This window comes from Mesoplodon densirostris, chromosome 5, assembly GCF_025265405.1.
Source record: "Mesoplodon densirostris isolate mMesDen1 chromosome 5, mMesDen1 primary haplotype, whole genome shotgun sequence".
Lineage (NCBI taxonomy): Eukaryota > Metazoa > Chordata > Mammalia > Artiodactyla > Ziphiidae > Mesoplodon > Mesoplodon densirostris.
Window position 1 is genome coordinate 104637928 of NC_082665.1, and position 20018 is coordinate 104657945.

The window sequence follows — 20018 nt, forward strand, 5'->3', positions numbered from 1 at the left end:
AAGAGAGAGGAAGTTGTAGATTTGTTGAGCCATGGCAACATTTGGAATAAGTGTAAAGGATACATAGGTGACTACTTTGGGGTGGGCAGGATTCATTTGGATGTATAGATTCTGCTGTGTTTGTTAGAAAAATCTGTCATTAGAACATAATAACATAGTGTTTTATAATGCAGGCTCTGGGGTCTGTCTGGCTGGGTTTAAATTTTAGCTTCATCTTTTATTATCTGTGTGTGTGACCTTAGGCAAGTTACTTAACCCTTCTCCGCCTAGAGTTTCTCATCTGTAAAATGGAGACAATAATAGAACCAACATTAGTTATAGGGTTGTTCTGATAATTAAAATAAATGGTATATGTAAAGCATTTTAAATGGTGTGGAACATAGGGAGAAATCAAATGTTAGCCGTTAACCATTGTATATCATGTTGTGTCATGCATCTTGATTAATGACCATCAATTTTTTGGGCAAATTTATGCATTGTGGCTATATTGCAATCTTTTTTTTTTTTTTTTTTTTGCTGTACGCGGGCCTCTCACTGTTGTGGCCTCCCCCATTGCGGAGCACAGGCTCCGGACGCACAGGCCCAGCGGCCATGGCTCACGGGCCCAGCCTCTCCGTGGCATGTGGGATCTTCCCAGACTGGGGCACGAACCCGTGTCCCCTGCATCGGCAGGCGGACTCTCAACCACTGCGCCACCAGGGAAGCCCAATCTTTTTCACTCTTGTTTATTTACTAATTGATGGCTGTTATCTTCATTAGGCACTGCTATCATATAAAAGTAAGGTTGGTTCAGAGATTAGCAAAGTAAAGAAATATATTTGTCTTTATATTTACCTTTTTGTTTCCACAGAAAAAAAATTATGTTCTTTAAAAAGAATAACTCCCTGATGTGTCAGAGTTTTTGAAGATACTCAAATAAATAAGCTCCAAGTCTGAGAAAGGAATTAGAGTCTTCTAATTCCCACGTGTTGGTGGGCCCTAGTCCTTCACGTGCTCCAACCAGAGAGAAAAGAGAGGAATCCCATCACCAAGAGTGGGTTTTGCAAGAAAACTGATATACATATGAATTATTTTTCTTTCCAAAGATTCCAAATTAATGCAGTTTCTAATTATTCAGTGACAGATTTTATTTTTCAATTTCTAAGTTGCAGTGCATTCCTGGAATATAAATATATATGTAAATATATACACAATACACTCACATACATATATTTTTAAGCTATTGTACAGTCAGATTAAGTTAGCTGGATCTACTGAGTAACCCCATGAACTAATGAAGTAAACATTTGCCCCCGCTGGGCTGTGGAAGGCTTCCAGGACTCCCTAGCATACACCTGCAGAAATCGGTGATTCACCTTTGAGTCACACGGCAAGCGCTAGCAGGGGGAAGCCAGCCGGGATGCAGAGGGTGCACTTGGCTGCCAGTTCTCTCCTGCTCTCCCAGAATAATGACATTAATGACACTTCCAAACAGCTCACTCAGTCACAAAGTGGGAGATTTCAAAATCCATGTGGCAGCTGATTTCCTAATAGGATGCATTAAACAGGACATTGCATGTTTTATGGGCTAGGGTTGATTAGACCATAAGACTTAAAATATGTAGCTAAAGTGGTTGAAAAATAGGCTTTGGAAGTTCAGATCAAAGCATTACAGGGGGGTGATTAGATAAATAAAAAGTTTAAGCCTAACCGAGCAAATAATTGCACATCCCCTGAAAAGCTCGGTTCAGAGGGATTGATCAAAATGTGAGTCACCCCAGGCACAGATGTCTTTCTAAGAATATTCCTTTTAATTTTTTTAATATACATCAAAAGAAAAAAAAATCTGGGTACTGACCAGCAAATACTCCTGTTTATATAAGAAAAGCCTCTTTAAGATACTGACAAAAAAAAAATCCCTCATTGTTTAAAGAGGCCAGTTTTTTCCTTTCTCTTCCTTCTCAGTCTGTAGTAAAAGGTTTTTGCTTCTTTAACACAGACTAATAGAACTCACCTAAAAAAAAATTCTAAAAGATTTCTGGTGCCTTATCTTGCCCATTATTATATAGAAGTCAGATACAGGTTTATGCTAAAAGCATGTACTGTTATCTTTCTAAAGAAAACTATTTCAGTGGGAAAGATTCATCTTTGTCTAGTTAAAAAACAAAAAAGCATTTGCAAAGCTTATTTGTGAATTGGTGTGTGCCAGACACTAGTTATCTCATTTAACCCTCATGACAATGCTCGAAGGCAGGTTTTCATATTCCTGGTTTATATGCGAGGAAATTGAGGCACAAGTGCAGATTAGGTAACTTACCCTAAGTCACAGGGCTGGGAAGCGGCAGCGTGGAGTGTGAGGCCGGGTCTAAGGCTGAACTCTTCCCACCTGACAGCACTCTTCTATCTGACAGTCATTTTTTAGCTGCCACAGAACTCTGCAGCTGCATCTAGATCTCAGTCATTTTTATGAGCTGATCTTGCCTGTTTTCTCGAGGCAGGATGCCAGTATTATTTCTTATTTTGAAAATAAGAAAATATCTGCACCCCCATGTTCATTGCAACAATAACTAAGATATGGAAACAACCTAAGTATCTATTGATAGATGGATAAAGAAAATGTGATATACACACTCAATGGAATATTATTCAGCCATATAAAATAATGAAAGCTTGCCGCTTGTGACAACATGAATGGACCTTGAGGGCATTATACTAAGTGAAATAAGTCAAACAGAGACAGACAAATACCGTATGATCTTGCTTACATGTGGGATCTTAAAAAAAACAAAAAAAGTCATAGATAGAACAGATTGGTTGTTGCCAGAGGCGGGGAGGGATGAAATGGCTGAAGGGGGTCAAAAGGTATGAACTTCCAGTTGTAAAATAAATAAGTCATGGGGATGCAAGGTACAGCATGGTGACTATAGTTAACACTGTCTTGCATATTTGAAAGCTGCTAAGAGAGTAGATCTTAAAAGTTCTCATCACAAGAAAAAAAAATTTGTAACTATGTAAGGTGACAGATGTTGAATAGACATATTGTAGTAATTTTGCAATAAATATATACAAATAGCAAATCATTATGTAGTACACCCAAAACTAATATAATGCCATATGTCAATTATACCTCAATTTTAAAAATTAATGTATTCATTATTATTGCATCAAAGAAATGGTGCTCACCTTGCACCTCTGAGGTGTTCCAGGAGGAGACAAGGAGACAGCTGTGCAGAGCGCTGGGGTTGCAGTCCTTGGGGTACACGGGTACCATATTGTCATCATAATAATATATCATAGGATGTAACAACAGCTGTAATTTGCCGACGTTGTGAGAACTACATGAAATATATGCAAAATCAAGTAGCTGTAGTCATCACACACAAGTATTCAATAAATGTTCCCAAAGCAAACAAAACAAAACCAAGCACAGTCTCCCCTTGTCAGAAGTGCGTGTGAGAAGAAAAGCTATGTACTATCAACACATTTATCTGCAACAATAGGCTGGCACTCCACAAATAGCTATAATACACTTAGGATGTAGCTGCATGAAGTGAGAACAAACAAACAAACAAACTTACAAACAGGGTGGCTGAGTGCCATAAACCTCTGCCATCTTGCTCAGGAATCCACTGGCTATGGGTCTTGCAAATTTCAGTGTTCAACCTGACATGCTCTAGCACCCAAGACGAAGCAGATAATAAAGGGAGAAGTTTCTCCGCAGTGCTACTTAGGTTTTCACAGATTAGTTTAGAATTTACTCACGTGTTCAAAAGAAAACAAATCCCACAAGTCTCAAACAGGGCTGGTCGCTTCTCCCCTAGAGCAGTTTTCCACATTTACTTTGTCTCTTGGAGAGGCAGACTCAAAGGAAAGTTGTAAGAGTGATACGTGCTCATTTGCCCCCCTAAATTTACATTAAAACCTCAATGAATATTAATGGAGAGAGTGAGCCAATATAGAGCGGTGTTTTTCAAAGTCAGAACATCCTTCTCAGAATCAACTGAGGTCCTTGTTAAAAATGTGGATTCCAGACCAGTTTTCTTGATCCTCTGTGGGTGGGGCTCTGGAATCCACGTGTTTAACAGGCTTCCCAGGGACTCAAGGACACACAGATATTGAAGAACCTCTGATAATGGGGATAAAATCCTCAGGATTTATTTTGCCTTCACAACACCTGCCAATTTTAAAAACAAACAAAACAATAACAGGCTGATTTTAAATTGACAAATGAGAAGATGGGGTACCTAAAAACATTTCTGACTTAAGGAATAGCAAATCCTGATATCAAAACACAGCAAATGACCCTTTTACCAAGTTCAATGCTTGGACTTTTCTAAGCTTACCAAAGTACTAGGAACCATCCAATAATTTTAAAAAAGAAAAAAGCAGTGTGTGTGTGTGTGTGTGTGTGTGTGTGTATTGAAACCATGCAGACAAAAATGTTAAATAACCAAGACACAGTAGGGTCATAGAATCACTAATTACCTCTCTTTGATACATAAAAAGTGTCAAAAAATCATATTCTTTAGTACTTAGAAAGACCCATTGAATATCAACCAGGATTATGTGCTTACTCTGCTGGGCACTGCCCTAGCCCCAGATAAACAAAGATGAATCAAACACAGTGCAGTGGTTCTTAAACAGTTCAGGGTCTCAGAGCCCTTTGAGAGTCTGAACCCCTGAAAAATGTCCACATGCAGAAACACTTGATTTTGAGTAAGGTTTCAGGGGACTGGTCAAGACTTCACTTAGAACTCTTCATCAACACCAGACACAGAGTATGAATTGAGCAGGTCCTAAATCTGGAAGGTTTGTGGTGTTACTGTCCCATGTGCAATCCAAAATATAATTTAAATGTTTTAAAAACACACTAGTGGAATGTTCTTAATTAAAATTGCTTCTTTCCAGAATTTCTAATTTCCATTTGTTTTGTAGTTTCTGAATAGTTTTTGGTGTTGGTGTTTTAAGTAGTTCATTTGGTTTAATGCCTCTGCTTTTCCAGAGCACTAAGTGTATATTTAATTTGTCTGTGGATAATTCAGCATTAATCTAGAGGGAGGCACAGCTCCCCAAACACACTTACTACAATACTGGATACTATGAGTTCTGTAATGATCTGGGAGTACAGAGCAGTCGGCATGGGGAAGAAAATTTCATCTAAACACAGTACCTAAATATAAGCTTTGAGCTCAAATGGAATGTTCCCTTAGTGATGCTAGGGAGAGGAAATGACTCTCAGTTAACAGAGAGTGTGCTCCAGGGTGCCCGTGACAATCCCGTCTGACTAAGCAATCAGGAAGGGCTTATGTAAGACTGGTGTGGAAAGCAAAAAGGGAAGGCATTTGGGTAGTTTCATATGCTCTGTATCTTTCCAACAAAAGATGGCATTGAACACCTACTCACGGTGACAATTAGGGGCAAGGTAATGTGAGAACCAACATGAAGCTGGGGGCAAGAGGAAGGGGAGAGCAGAGGCTGTGGCAGGAAAAGACCATCAAGTGAGAGAAAATCCCGATACACAATAAAGGAATGAAAAGGGAAATAGATAAGAGGACAGAAGACCGTGGCCAAGCCAAGAGGACAGTGCTTTGCAACATACTCTAACATTGAACAGAACAGAGAGGCTCCCAGAACAATGCTATCCAAGTGACCTGGGTTCCTGTTCAAGAAAGATCTCCATTCTTATTGTTCAAGTTATTTACCTCATAAGACATTTGTTTTTAACTCACACACACACATTGACCCCTGACTTCTCAATCGCCACCTGCTATCACCCAAACAACCAGGGAAGAGTTGACTGTTTGTTTATTTATGCTCTGCCTGTTTCCAAAATGGATTTAAGGCAGTGAAATTTCTATGTTAAAAAGTTATCACTGGGGGCTTCCCTGGTAGCGCAGTGGTTGGGAGTCCGCCTGCCGATGCAGGGGACATGGGTTCATGCCCTGGTCTGGGAAGATCCCACATGCCGCAGAGTGGCTGGGCCCGTGAGCCATGGCCGCTGAGCCTGTGCGTCTGGAGCCTGTGCCCTGCAACGGGAGAGGCCACAACAGTGAGAGGCCCGCGTACCGCCAAAAAAAAAAAAAAAAAAAATTTATCACTGTAAGAACTTTCCATATCTTTAGCCAGACAATACTTGACCATTAGAATGTTATGTTAGTCTGCTGACACTATTTACATTCAGGTCTTTCTTTCTGCTTATGCAATAGAGAAGATCTCTTGCCCTCAGCTCTGCATTGGTTCCTTTTAAATATTTCGGGGCAGGGTATCAGGAACCATATTTTCAGATGAAGAGTCAGCCCATGAGTGTGAAGGTCATGATGATAATCACCATCATTTCAAGGGTGCCTGCCATTTTACATAGATCCACACGGAGTCTTCACAACAGCCTTTTAAGGAATTTATTACTATGCCTCATCCTACAGATGAGGAAACTGAGGACCAAAAAGGGGCATATTAACTTGCCTGAGGTCACATGGCTAACGGTGGCAGGTTGCAAACACAGCTGTGACTGATTTCAAAGCTCTCCTGCTCTGCTTTAGTCTGCCCTGCCTTCCTGACAGGGAGGCAGGAAAAGGGGCGACGCAAGAGAGGAAGAAAACTCAGGGTCGGCAGCACTGATGTAGAGAGGGATACTTGGCCTTCGTCCTCACTTCTGAAACAGACCTTTGCTATTCATCTGTCCCAAGGGTTTTACTCATGTTTTCCACCTAAATGAACAGGATTTGCTTTAGCATCACTTAGGCAATGTAAACATCAGCTTTCCCCATGGGAATCTTTTTCCTGCTTGGGACTGTGGGTTTGGGCCTGGGTCTGTGCATGTTTTGACTGGCCGATCATTGCCATGAGCAACCTAAGTGACTGTTTAAGAGAAAAAGTGAACATGCTATTTTGAGACACTAATGCAGAAGTAAGATTATGTAATTAAGACCCTCAGCTACAATTTTTGTCTTTTATACAGTATTTATAAATTTTTAGGGGGTAGGGGAAAAGGCTGGATGTAATTCAAAAGGAAATGGGGATTTAATAGGATCCAATCAGGAGTTAATTAGCCATTTATGTGCCAGACAGTCTTAGAAGGTCCCTCCACTAATCCTTGCTTCTGTGACTTATGTCTATAAGAATACTGAGGCCAAGGTAAAAGTCAGAGCTGCCACCAATGGTCTGAGACAGGTTACTCAGACCTGCATTAGCGATCAGCTCTCTTGTGAAATGTTCTCCTCTCTCCAGATGAATTTATCTGCCATGTTTTTCACAGACCTAGGGCTGAGTTCTTTTATAAGGCAATGGTTCTCAAACTCTTTCTGAAAAACGAATGAGGAGTTTCCCTCACCCTTTAAGCCTGATTTGAATCTGCTTATTATCTGTTTAAGGTTATCTTCCTGTCAATAAAAATAGTGGTATTTCCAACAAAAGATTTATTTTTATTTCTAACCATAGCCAACATTAATTCAGAGTCCACTCCCACAGCTGTGAGCCTGGATCAAAGTTCCTCTTTTCAAAAACAGATCACCAAAGCCTGCAATACACACAGGCTGAAAGTGCTGTAAACTTGAAGAAAAGCAGGGCAGCACATACAGGCCCACAATCCATAAATGGTTTTGATGATAAATAATTAAGACCGATTGAAATATACTGACTGTCATTTTCTTATGCCACTTTTTATTTACTTATGGAAGAACTTTAATACAAAAAGCAATATAGTTCTCTTACAAAAAATATAAAGAAGAAAAAAAATCTGAAAATCACATGTAAACCTATTACCCAAAAAATAGCCACAATTCACATTTTGGTATATAACCTTCCAGTCTCTTAAAAAATGCTTAGTATTTATTTTATATAAAAATAGATCATGTTATAGGTAACATTTTTAATCTAGTTTTTTTCACTTCACAAAATATCATGAGCATCTTTATGTGCCATTAAATCTTCTTTTCCAATGTCATCTGTCTTTACAGTATTCTGCTGTAATTATTTTTAAGTAAATACCTTCTAAAAACCTAATTTTATTTATTTATTTATTTATTTATTTATTTATTTTTAAATGAAGTATGAGTTTATTTGGCTATAAGAAATAAGATCCAAATGAAATTCCAAATCACAATTTATAGTTATATTTAGTTTTTTAAATTACTTGCCAATTCTACATAGACTTTGTTCTAGTTTATAAAAAACGAGAGCTATATTAATAAACACGAGTTACAATTTGACACATTTTATGACTGGAAAATAATCTAATCATGGCTAAAAATCTCTTAATCTTGGCTCAGATATTTTGGCATTTAAAAATGAAAGATTTTCGTTAGATGCTAATTAACAAACTTTTCTGGCAATGTAAGTCTCCTTTTTGTCATTTTAATTTCTAGAACCTCTGTTTAACTAAAAGTAAAAGACTAATATAGCTAGTTAAAATCATTATAGCCTCTATTAATGACAGATGTTTTAGGCCATACAAAATTGTTTGCTTCAACTTGTATTTCTTAGGGAATTAAGTAATATATTTTTCATTCTGGGATTCTTATTACTTAACACATTAATAAATATAGTTGTAAGAATCTCAGGACTGTATCATTCTCAATTCAGTGAGCATTTATGATACAGGTATATATTCTCGACTTTTTTTTTGTTTTAAAAGCCTAATTTTATTTTATTTTTATTTTTATTTTTTAGCATTATAATAACTCTTTCTCTCCTTTATTTTTATAGGCAAAATACTTTAGACGATCCTAAAATATTTTTCCTCTTTTTTAAAATAAATTTATTTAATTTGTTTATTCTTGGCTGTGTTGGGTCTTCGTTGCCTCTCACGGGCTTTCTCTAATTGCGGCGAGCGGGGGCTACTCTTCGCTGCGGTGCTCGGGCTTCTCATTGTGGTGGCTTCTCTTGTTGCGGAGCACAGGCTCTAGGCACGCAGGCTCGGTAGTTGTGGCGCACGGGCTTAGTTGCTCTGCGGCGCATGGGATCTTTCCAGACCAGGGCTCGAACCCGTGTCCCCTGCACTGGCAGGCGGATTCTCAACCACTGTGCCACCAGGAAAGCCCCTCATTTTTTTTAACATCTTTATTGCAATATAATTGCTTTACAATGGTATGTTAGTTTCTGCTTTATAACAAAGTGAATCAGCAATATATATATATATATATATCCCCATATCTCCTCCCTCTTGCGTCTCCCTCCCACCCTCCCTATCCCACCCCTCTGGGTGGTCACAAATCACCGAGCTGATCTCCCTGTGCTATGCGGCTGCTTCCCACTAGCTATCTATTTTACATTTGGTAGTGTATATATGTCCATGCCACTCTCTCACTTCGTCCCAGTAAAAGCCTAATTTTAAATGTAACACATGTTCATTGCTTAAAAATATTCAGACACACAGTGAAGAAGAACTAAAAAAAAAATTTGTAGTCAGTCCTATAACTCAAGGTGGAATTTCTGCCTCAAAGATTTGTGTATTTTTAAAATTTTATTTGTGTGTTGATAAATTATCCACAAAAGTTATATCAATTTATATTTTAACAAGAGTACATGAGAATATCTATTCTTTTCATAACCTCAAAGAAATAACTTTATTATCTTTTCTTAATATTTACTCATTAGATAGGCTGAAAAAAGAGGGACATGATTTTATTTTTCATGACTTTCTTAGTAAGGCTGATTATTCTTATATGTCTATTTGTATTTCTCACTATAAATTGCATATTTATCTTTTTTGCCCACTTTTCAATGGATTTGTAAAAGCCGTTTGTACGGCTCTCAATCATTTTTCTGCCAGCTATATTGTTTTCCTCTGTTCTTTGCCTTTGAATTGTTTGTTTTTAACTTTTTATTTTTTTAATCTTTTAAAAAATTTATTTATTTATTTATTTATTTATTTATTTTTGGCTGTGTTGTGTCTTCGTTTCTGTGTGTGGGCTTTCTCTAGTTGCGGCGAGCGGGGGCCACTCTTCATCGCAGTGTGCGGGCCTCTCACTGTCTCAGCCTCTCTTGTTGCGGAGCACAAGCTCCAGACGCACAGGCTCAGTAGTTGTGGCACACGAGCCTAGTTGCTCCACGGCATGTGGGATCTTCCCAGACCAGGGCTCCAACCCGTGTCCCCTGCATTGGCAGGCAGATTCTCAACCACTGTGCCACCAGAGAAGCCCAACTTTTTATTTTTGAATAATTTTACATTTATAGAAGAGTTGCCAAGGTAATACAGAGAGTTCTTACATACTTTTCACCCAGCTTCCACTATTAACTTATATAATCACAATACAATTACCAAAATGAAGAAATTAACTTTGGTACAATAATATTAATTAAACTACAGACTATTCAGATTTCACCAGTTTCTCCACTAATGTTATTTTTCTCTTCCAGGACCTAATCTAGGATCCTGCATCACATTTAGCTGTCAAGTCTCCTTAGTTTCCTACAGTCTGTGATAGGCTCTGTATTTCTTTGATTTTCACGACCCTGACACTTCTGAACAGTACTGGTCAGATATTCTGTAGAATGTCGATCAGTTTGGATTTTTCCACTCAAAGTTATCACTTTTCTCTTTCCATACTCAGTTGGAAAAAGGATTCACTAAGCCCAGCCCACACTCCAAGGGGAGGTAGGCCAATCTTCACCTCCTAGAGAAAATAGTATCAGAGGATTTGTGGACATATGTTAAAACTATCACATTACTTAATAAATAGTTGGAGGTAGAGATACTTTAAAACTATGCAAATATCACATTTCTTGTTTAAAGTTTCATCAACTAATTTTAGCATTCATCACTGGATCTTGTTTGGAGCAATTGTTACTCTGGTGTTCTAAAGGTGAGTTTCTATTTCCCTCACTGCTTCTTCATTTATTATTTGGAATCCTTCTGTAAGGAACATTTGTTCCTTCTCCCCCAGAGATATGGTGGGTGTCTGTGGCTAAACAATGTCACCAAGGGCCTAATTTCTTTATCTCTGCTCTGCTTTCTGTGCTGTTAGCTTGGCTCTAGTGACAAGAAAGCTGTCAATTGCTCCCAGGCTGTATTCGTTTCCTACAGCTGCTATAACAAATTACTACAAATTTGGTGGCTTAAAACAACAAAAATTTTTCTTTCTAGAAGTCAGAAGTTGTAAATGGGTTTCATTGGGTGAAAATCAAGGTGTTGGCAAGGCTATATTTTTCCTGTATGTTCTAGGGGAGAATCTGTTTCCTTACCTTTTCCAGCTTCTAGAGATCACCCACATTCCTTGGCTCATGGCCTTCTTTCTCCATCTTCAAAGTCAGCAGTGTTAGGTCAAGAACTTCTCATATTTCAGTCAATCTGGTTCTCTCTCTCCTACCTCTCTCTTCCACCCATAAGGACACTTATGATTACACACTGGCCCCATGTGGATAATCCAGGATAATCTTTCCATCTCAAGGTCATCTGAGTAGCAACTTTAATTATATCTGCAACCTTAATTCTCTTTTACCATGTAATATAACATAGTCACAGTTTGGGGGATTAGGTTGTGGACTACTTTGAGGGCTATTATATACCTACCATACAGGGCTGTAAGCTTTTTCATCTGTGGGCACACAAAGGATGAGATAGAGATATAGAGATAGAAAGATAGAGAGGTAGAGAAGCAGAGATAGAGATAGAGATGGATATAGAGTGAGGGGGAGAGAGAGAGAAGGGAAGGGAAAGGAAGGAAGGGAAAGGGTAGTGAAGGGAAGGGAAGAGAAGAGAAGAGAAGAAGAGAGAGAACAATTCCACCAGCTTGAGCAGGTGCGACACAATAGAATTGGTTTTTATATGGATCCCAGCTACATAGCACTGGGCTCTCTTTATTTGGGGGGCCAAATGAATGTGGTACTGAGACATTATTGAGAATAGCCAGAATTCTCGATAATTCAGGCCTGAGCTCTTTAAGTACAAGTAACCCTGAGCCAAAATTTAAACTGTTACAATATCGTCAGTCTTTATATTTAAGGCCTACAGACTTCAAACACTGTGAAGTCTGACCAAATTGACCATTAAAAGCATATTGACCATTAAAAGCATATTCTTGAGAGGAGCATTTACTTATTCACACACCTGCTCTTCATTGAGTACAAGCCATTCCAAAGATCTTCTGAATCTTCAGAAACTGGCTTCCTCTAGTGTTAGTGATTTTGACCTTGTTAGGACCTGTAATCTCTTACTCTCTTTTGGACTAGGGATTCCCCCTTTCTTCTCTGCTAGGTTTAGTGAGCAATGAGGTAACAGTAATTTCATTTTTCTTTTATATCATGTGTCTGTATTATCTGTATAAAGGCCCACTTCTCTTAGGTCCATCTTCTTACTTCTGTAAAGATCACCCCTGTTGGGGGCACCTCCTCCACTCTGCTCTACATAGAACTAAAGGAAGTGTTCTATTATTCCAAAAAACAGCACAAAACAAAACAACAACTGGTCTCACCTTTTCTATTACCTAGAGCCCCTTTCAGCGGTACAACTTTTCCAGTATTTGGAAAGGACAGGTGTTTGGAGCCATCTAGATCTGATTTCAAATCCCATTTCTGCTTTTAACAACTATGTGCTTTTTGTGAAATTAAATCCTTTGGAGCTCTGTGGGTCGTTGTCTTTGCCGTGGGAGCTAGTTGTCACCAACAGCTGGTGGTCATTTTTATCTCCTATTCACTCACTGACACCTACTATGTGCTACACATGTATGTGGTATGAACACAGAAGTGAACACAATCAACACAGTACTTGCTCAGTTGCTCACTCTAGAGGGGAAGACATGTTAAAGAGCTAAGAATAGTGTGGTGAGCATGGTGCAAAGTTGAGTAAAGGGTAATAGACAAGAGTTCGGGTAGGGAATTGAAGATTTTTATAACTCTACTAACATTTTGTTGTGGGTAAAAGTACATATGTCTACCTCTGTTGGACGATAAGCTCTTCGAGAGCAAGGACTGAGTCCTTTCCATCTGTGCCAACTTTTCAGACATACAAAGCAAGAGCTTAATAAAACTCTGATAAGCTCAAGTCTTGGTGGACACTTTAAATGTTATTGCTAAATGAAATGGACTCGGCTGATCATTATAGAAGAATGAGACAGTGGTCTCCTTCAGAGCAGCCACTACCTCCCTATTAATCTTGCTGCCCTTAGTATCTTGTCTAGAGGCAGGTGCAGAGCAGATACGCAAAACATTATTGTTTAATAAGTGAATGAACAAACCTAGAATCTAAAAGGACCTCTGTCCATCACTAAAACTCTCATTCAAAGAAAAGAGAAGAAACATCCTTTATAAATGTTTGTGCTAACTTAACACTTAAAACTCATCATGAGTAAACATAATCCTATCCTAGTATGTCTTAAATATGCCCTGCATGAATGAGGTGTGAGTTTTACAATCTCATTTGCTCTATCTATGTAAAAGCTTTTTATTTGGCTTCAAAGTCTTCAACTTCACAGCAAAATTTCATTATGTCCCAGCTGAGTTCTGTTTAATGGAATTAAATTTCACCCTTTCTAATTATCTTTTGAACAGACAATCTTTACAGAATAATTAGTAATAGAAGAACATAATGGATCATTGTCTTTATTACTGCAAAGAAATCCTAGATGCCGCTCTAAATCTTAAAAAAGATCTCATGAAATATAAAATGTATTGAATCCTTCCTCTTAAATTATATAACATTTAAACTTTGTCAACATAGCTTAAAGATGATGGGAGGTAATTATTTTCCTGCTTCACTTTATTTTTTGAAACTACTTTAATGATCCCATTCAAATTAATTATGCTTACATTTCTTTTTCAGGATTTTTATTGGTAGAACATTCTATTACCAACACAATTTAAATGCATATTTTTCTCACACATCTCAAGATCTATTTTGCTTCCCTGAACAATTCTTTTTCTAGACCCTAACCTAACTTCATTAAATTGTATATACAAAATATAAAAGAGGATTAAAAATATAGCTACTCAATACTTTAAAAAATGAAGTCTAATTAAAAATCATTTCACTTACTCATTTAAAAAAGCATAGCACCATTGGGAAAATTTTATAAAACATAGCTCAATGAAAAAGAAATGTCCAAACATGGGTAGTTTAAAAAAATCACCAAAACACACAAAAAATGTTTTCCTCTCTAAACATGCAAGGAATTAAAACTTACCTTTAAAAATGGAAGATGGGAAATGTAGAAAAATGAGTAGGGTCCTTCTTGGACTTCCAGTCTTTATAGTTTAGTTTGTTGAGAATTTAAAATTACAGTAATTGCCCTTAAATAACTGACATTATTTGACACTACAACAACAGAGGAGTGGAAATGACTGACAAACACACAAAAGACTTTTGTTATCTTTGTTTGTCTGCCTGAATAAATCTCAACAAGTATTTCAAAGATTTAAATTTATAGCATACTTAATCGCCATTAGATGGCCAATCCTATTGGCTTTCAGCTATGTTTCACTGACACTCAACATTTTTGGTATCAACTTCTTTAACACATCTAGTTTGTCTCAACAGCTCTCTTTAAACTAAATTATTACCTCTAAATTAAACATTTTGATAAAATATGTGGAATTAAACAGAATTAACTTAAGTAGAGCCCCTTCATTTTTTTCCCCTTATACTGAGGACTGGATTATGGGGGAGAAGGGAGGTTTGAAAAGGTGATTTTGAAAAAAGTAGCTGATTGCTTACCCCCCATATATGATGGTAAGTTGGTTAATATTTGGATTAGTGATTTCTTTCTTAGCAAATCAAGTGCATTTAAGAAATTGATACTCAAAACCATTTATTGTGACTTAGATGTCTAGCAGAGGTCACTCAAAGAAAATTAGGTCTGCCGTATAATTTAGAATCCCCGCAAAGAATTTAGAATCCAAATGACATGGATGAAAGGTTTTTTAAAAATTATTTTTATTTAAGTATTTAGTTCTTATATTTTCCCATTTCTAAAATAAAACATAAACTACAAATAAGTATAAAATAAGAGTTTCTTCTTGAAGGTCCCATTTTATTTCCTAGTGAAAATAAACACTTAAAGGAAACAATGAGTTGCAATAATCCCTTAATTGCTATCACACTTTCCATTTTGCAAAATGTTTTCCCTAACATTCACTTGACATTTACCTGACTTGTAAAAATTCAGCTCCCTTTTGTGTTTTAATTTTGATATCAAGTTCCATTTATACCAAAAGAGGAGACACAACTCATTCTATGTCCATTATAATATAGTGACTTTCTGTTGGTATAGTAATGTAAGGAAATGCTACATACCATATAAAGAAGAGTCTTCCGGGGGGTGTACCAGTAAAATAGGAAATGTATTAGGTTTCTAAGAGGTTGAAGGGTTAGGTCATGAGGATGCATGGGCACAGGGGGCTTTAAACTCACTACTGCATGGTTCATTTCAGAAGAAAGATTCTCTGTTTTTCTTTATAGATGTGTTCCTCTTTGCTCTTTATTACATTATCTTAATGGATTAAAAAATACTGGATTGTTTATTCATCAGAAAACACATTTATTATTTGTACTGCTTGGGACTAACTACATAAAATTATGAATACTTGATTTTTCCTTTAGTCCTCTTCTAGTACTTTTATGAAGCTAAGGAAAGCACACCTTACTTATCTTGGTTCTAAGGACTTTTCCCCTGGAGCTGTTTGGTCCATCCCAGCTGTTTATACTAATTGCTTAATTAACTAGTAGAAACTAGGATTTCATTCTTCCAGCCAAATAAGGGAATTGCCTTCTCTCATCCTCACCTGGTACAGGTGAAAAGCTCAAATTGCTTTATATCTGATACTATCATTGCAATGACACTGCTTCCCTTCTTCTCCTTGCAAATGGTAAGAGAACCTGGAAACATCTTTTTCTTGATGGTTAATGAACATTTCACCCAATTTCACAGGAAACAAGTCTCTTTTCAAATCCAAAGTATTTCAACAACTTCTAAGTGTGAAATCACTGGTATTCTTTATGCCAAATTGAGCCACTGCAACCCCACCCTTTGAGCCCAGGATGTTCAAAATTAGGTTGCTGAATTTCAAAATTAGGTATTGGTTACCTTAATCCATAGTTATTCTAATATCTGAGCCAGCATTTAAAGAGAGGTGATTGGCACAAGGTGAAAATTATTTTTTAGCAACTTGAGGGTGAAATAGTAATGGACCTATCAGTTCCAAGTATCCAGTTATTTAATCTCAGTCATACACCAGTGGCAAGCAGAGAGTCTGATGTCTCCACCCCGCTTTCAGAAAGGAGACAGTGGTCCTTTCGTGCTAGGCCTTCCTGTGAATGTAGCTGCCTCTAAGCTGATAGTATCAGCAAACTTCCTAAAGCCTACAGGGAGGATTGATGTTTTTCAAAGAGTTTCTAGGAAAACAAGGGAAGCAGAAGTTTCTACTCTTTGGGGTAGCAGGAAAGAGTAGGGAGAATTAAAAAAAAAACAACCCTGCAACAAGGGATTATTCCCTTGTTGATTCAAATCCAACAGGAAAGGAGAATGTGTTCTTACGTTGTTTTTCTCTTTAAAGATCTATTTGAGATAAATCTGTGTTCAAAATGGGGCTTAAAAGATGGGGGGCAGATATTAGTCATGTGAGTGGCAAACACAGAAACATCACCTGAGGAATTATAAATTGATCAAATTATATATCAAACTAACCTGGCATTTAATCTTGGACTCTCTATGGGCAGTTATTTGGCTATAGTTGTTACAGATAATTCTTAATTTTAATATTACCATTTAAATATGTGTAACAGTGATAGAATAGCTTTACCACTTTGATTCAGGTAGCCTCTAGTAGAAACATTAATTTTGAAAGGGATGTGCAAATGGACTGCTTTGCTGTATTTTGACTTATGAAATCTCTACTCATTTGTATTCTACTCAGTGCAGGTTATATGGTTTGTCCCTTTGTTAGTGACACCTTGACTCTGGATTGAGATTATTTGAAAGATCACTTTTTACCAACCTTGAGCAGGTATTAGTGAGTTCACTTTGTTCTTATCACACTTATGAGGAACAAAACCAGCTTCTTTCTATAGTTATAGGTCAAAGGATTGATCTATAGTCATTAATTATCTTCTTTATGTTATTACAGATTCTCAGGATGAAAACAGAAAAGTTTATTCATAGTTTGCTTGATTATCAGAGCTCAAGTAATTTGATTATTCCTTTCTGGTTTAAAACAATTTTTTAACCGCCAAATGGGAGAAAAAATCAGTTAGTATTTATGTCATTTTTTGCATGATGCAATACTAGATGGGTGATATGTCAAGACTTCTGCAAATACATACACATTTAGAAGCAGTCATTTGTAATTATTTTAGTTAAAGGTACATTTAGCAATAAAATGATCTGTTTGGAGACATACTTTAATTGTTTTTTCAAATCTCATGTCCATGGTTGACCCCACTGCTACCAAATAAATTGTATTGTTAGAGCAATACAGTAAGAAACACAACATATCTTTTTGCAACTGAAAACATTTAGTAGTCGAGTTGAACTTAATAAAATATTTTTATGGTAAAAGTTGGGGGAAAAACACAGATAAACACAAGAATAAAATTTAAATTGAATGCATATTCTCTTATTATCTGCCGAGGGAATAAACATTTTCATATTGATCTCTTTTTAAGTATAACTAATAACTGTATAACTTTTCCCTCCTCACTTCTATTTGATTCTTTTATTAATTAACTGTTTTACCTAGATAGAGGGTCACACAAACATACTAGTATTTTGCTAAGTTGCAAATAGCAACATTAGAGGGAAATAGTATTTGATCTGCCAGCTCCTGGATATCTAGCTGTTGATCTCAGTCATACACAGAGATTCTCTGTCATACCCAGGAAACAAAAGGTCCAGAACAGTAGGGCTTTCTTTTGAAAGTAGCTGTATGCTGGCTATTAAATGTTAAGGCTGGTTCTATGTGAGGAAATAGTTATATTTGCTCCTCCTAGAAAACCCCTTGTATTTGTAGCACTCCTACACTGAGAAAAGCATTCTGGTGCTTTTTGAGATAATCATATGTTTCTCAGCGTTTGGGTTTGATTTCCTATTAAGCCAAACTACACATAATGTTGGTGGAGATGGCTCAGAAGTGATCAGCCTTGTGGTAATGCACAATAATATCTAAACCCTTTTTCATGCCCTGCTATAATACCAGGGATGGCAAATAGCATTTAGTGAAGACCCACACACATGGCAGGCACTGCACATATAGCAGATACTGCAAATATGTTACATGAATTACACATCACAACAACCTCATGAAATAGATATTATTACGCTTCCCATTTTATGGATGAAGAAACTGAGACCCAGAGGTAGTAACTTGACAAAAGTTTTAGAAATAAGACAATACACAAATCTATAAACTTCCCAACGGATACCTAATAATGAAAGCTTTACCTAAGAATGGAAAAGCTTTGCAGAGCCTTTCCATTCGGGAAAGTTCCACAAACTCCTGTAACCAAAGAATTTTCCAGTCTGAATTAGTCACTTGTTTAAAATATGGGCTGATTAACAGAGTGGCTGCCTGTTTTTTCTGCTGCTGTATCAGGTAAATGGAAGGTTCCTCACCACTTACTGTGCACATCAGTCTATTTTTCTCCCACTGTGTAGTTTTTATTTTGACACTTCTCTAAAACTATTTCAGAGTGTGAGCCAGATAAAAATATAAAAATAAAAAGACACAATGGTGTTTGAAGAAGCACCCTATTTGTTGAAATGTCAAGAATTTGTTTTCATGGGTAACCAATGTGACATGTTTTGCTAAATCTTCAAGAAACATTCAAGTACTGGATTACTTATACATTAATATTCGTTCTATACAAGTATGTATTTCTCATTGGATTCAGCAATACATAAAGAAAAACTTTTGTCTCCCACATACACACATCTTCTGGTATGCAACTCAGGATTATCATTACTCTCTTCTTCTCAGATTTTATTTTTTCCCTTCTGTTAAACCATAGTGCACGAAAGATCGAGAAGAGATTGCCACAGTCCAAACAAGTACGTAATATAATTTAGCAATGCAAACAAATGTATTAAAAATGATACTATAAAAAAATCAAGACTCCTGGAAGCAGATAAAACTCAGACTGAGTTCAGTCAAGTAAATTACTTGCATTATTTTTGTTACAGTTTTTAAAAAAGGTTTTACTTCTTTTTTGTCCGCCCACAAGACTTTCCCGTGCCTTAAAGCCCTTATGATTTTTACTATTGTTATTTAATCTAATTGACACGTGTTATTTTCCGGAAAAACACGAGATGGACGAGTTGGCCTCTGACTTTTGGAGAAAGTTATTAATAAGTCATTTGAAGCTAACAGTCTGGAAAATAATTTGTGGCTCATATCTTGAATTTGAAGACATTATTTATAGCAGATGTTTGAGAGTTGAAAATTCACACGACTTTGATTACCAATGATATTGAATCCAAATGGAATGGCAACAAATAATTCCTTATACAGTTCTTATAATGATACTAGTGCACATTTATTGAGGACTTAATACGCATGAGGTACTGCTTAAGCGCTTACATGCACTACCTTGTTTAATCTTCACAACAATCCCTATGAGGGAGGTACAATTGACCCCGTTTGACAGATGATGAAACTGAGAGTTCAGGAGAGCCATCAGGTCACTTGCTCAGTGTTGCACACTAAGTTTTTTTTTTGTTTTTGTTTTATAAATTTATTTTATTTATATTTATTTTTGGCTGCATTGGATCTTCGTTGCTGCATGCGGGCTTTCTCTAGTTGCAGCGAGCAGGGGCTACTCTTCGTTGAGGTGCACGGGCTTCTTGTTGCGTTGTCTTCTCTTGTCACAGAGCACAGACTTTAGGCGCGGGAGCTTCAGTAGTTGTGGCATGCAGCCTCAGTAGTAGCAGCATGCAGGCTCAGTAGTTGTGGCTCACGGGCTCTAAAGCGCAGGCTCAGTAGTTGTGGCGCATGGGCTTAGTTGCTCCGCGGCATGTGGGATCTTCCTGGACTAGGGCTCAAACCCATGTCCCCTGCATTGGCAGGAGGATTCTTAACCACTGTGCCACCAGGGAAGTTCCCACACTAAGTTGTTA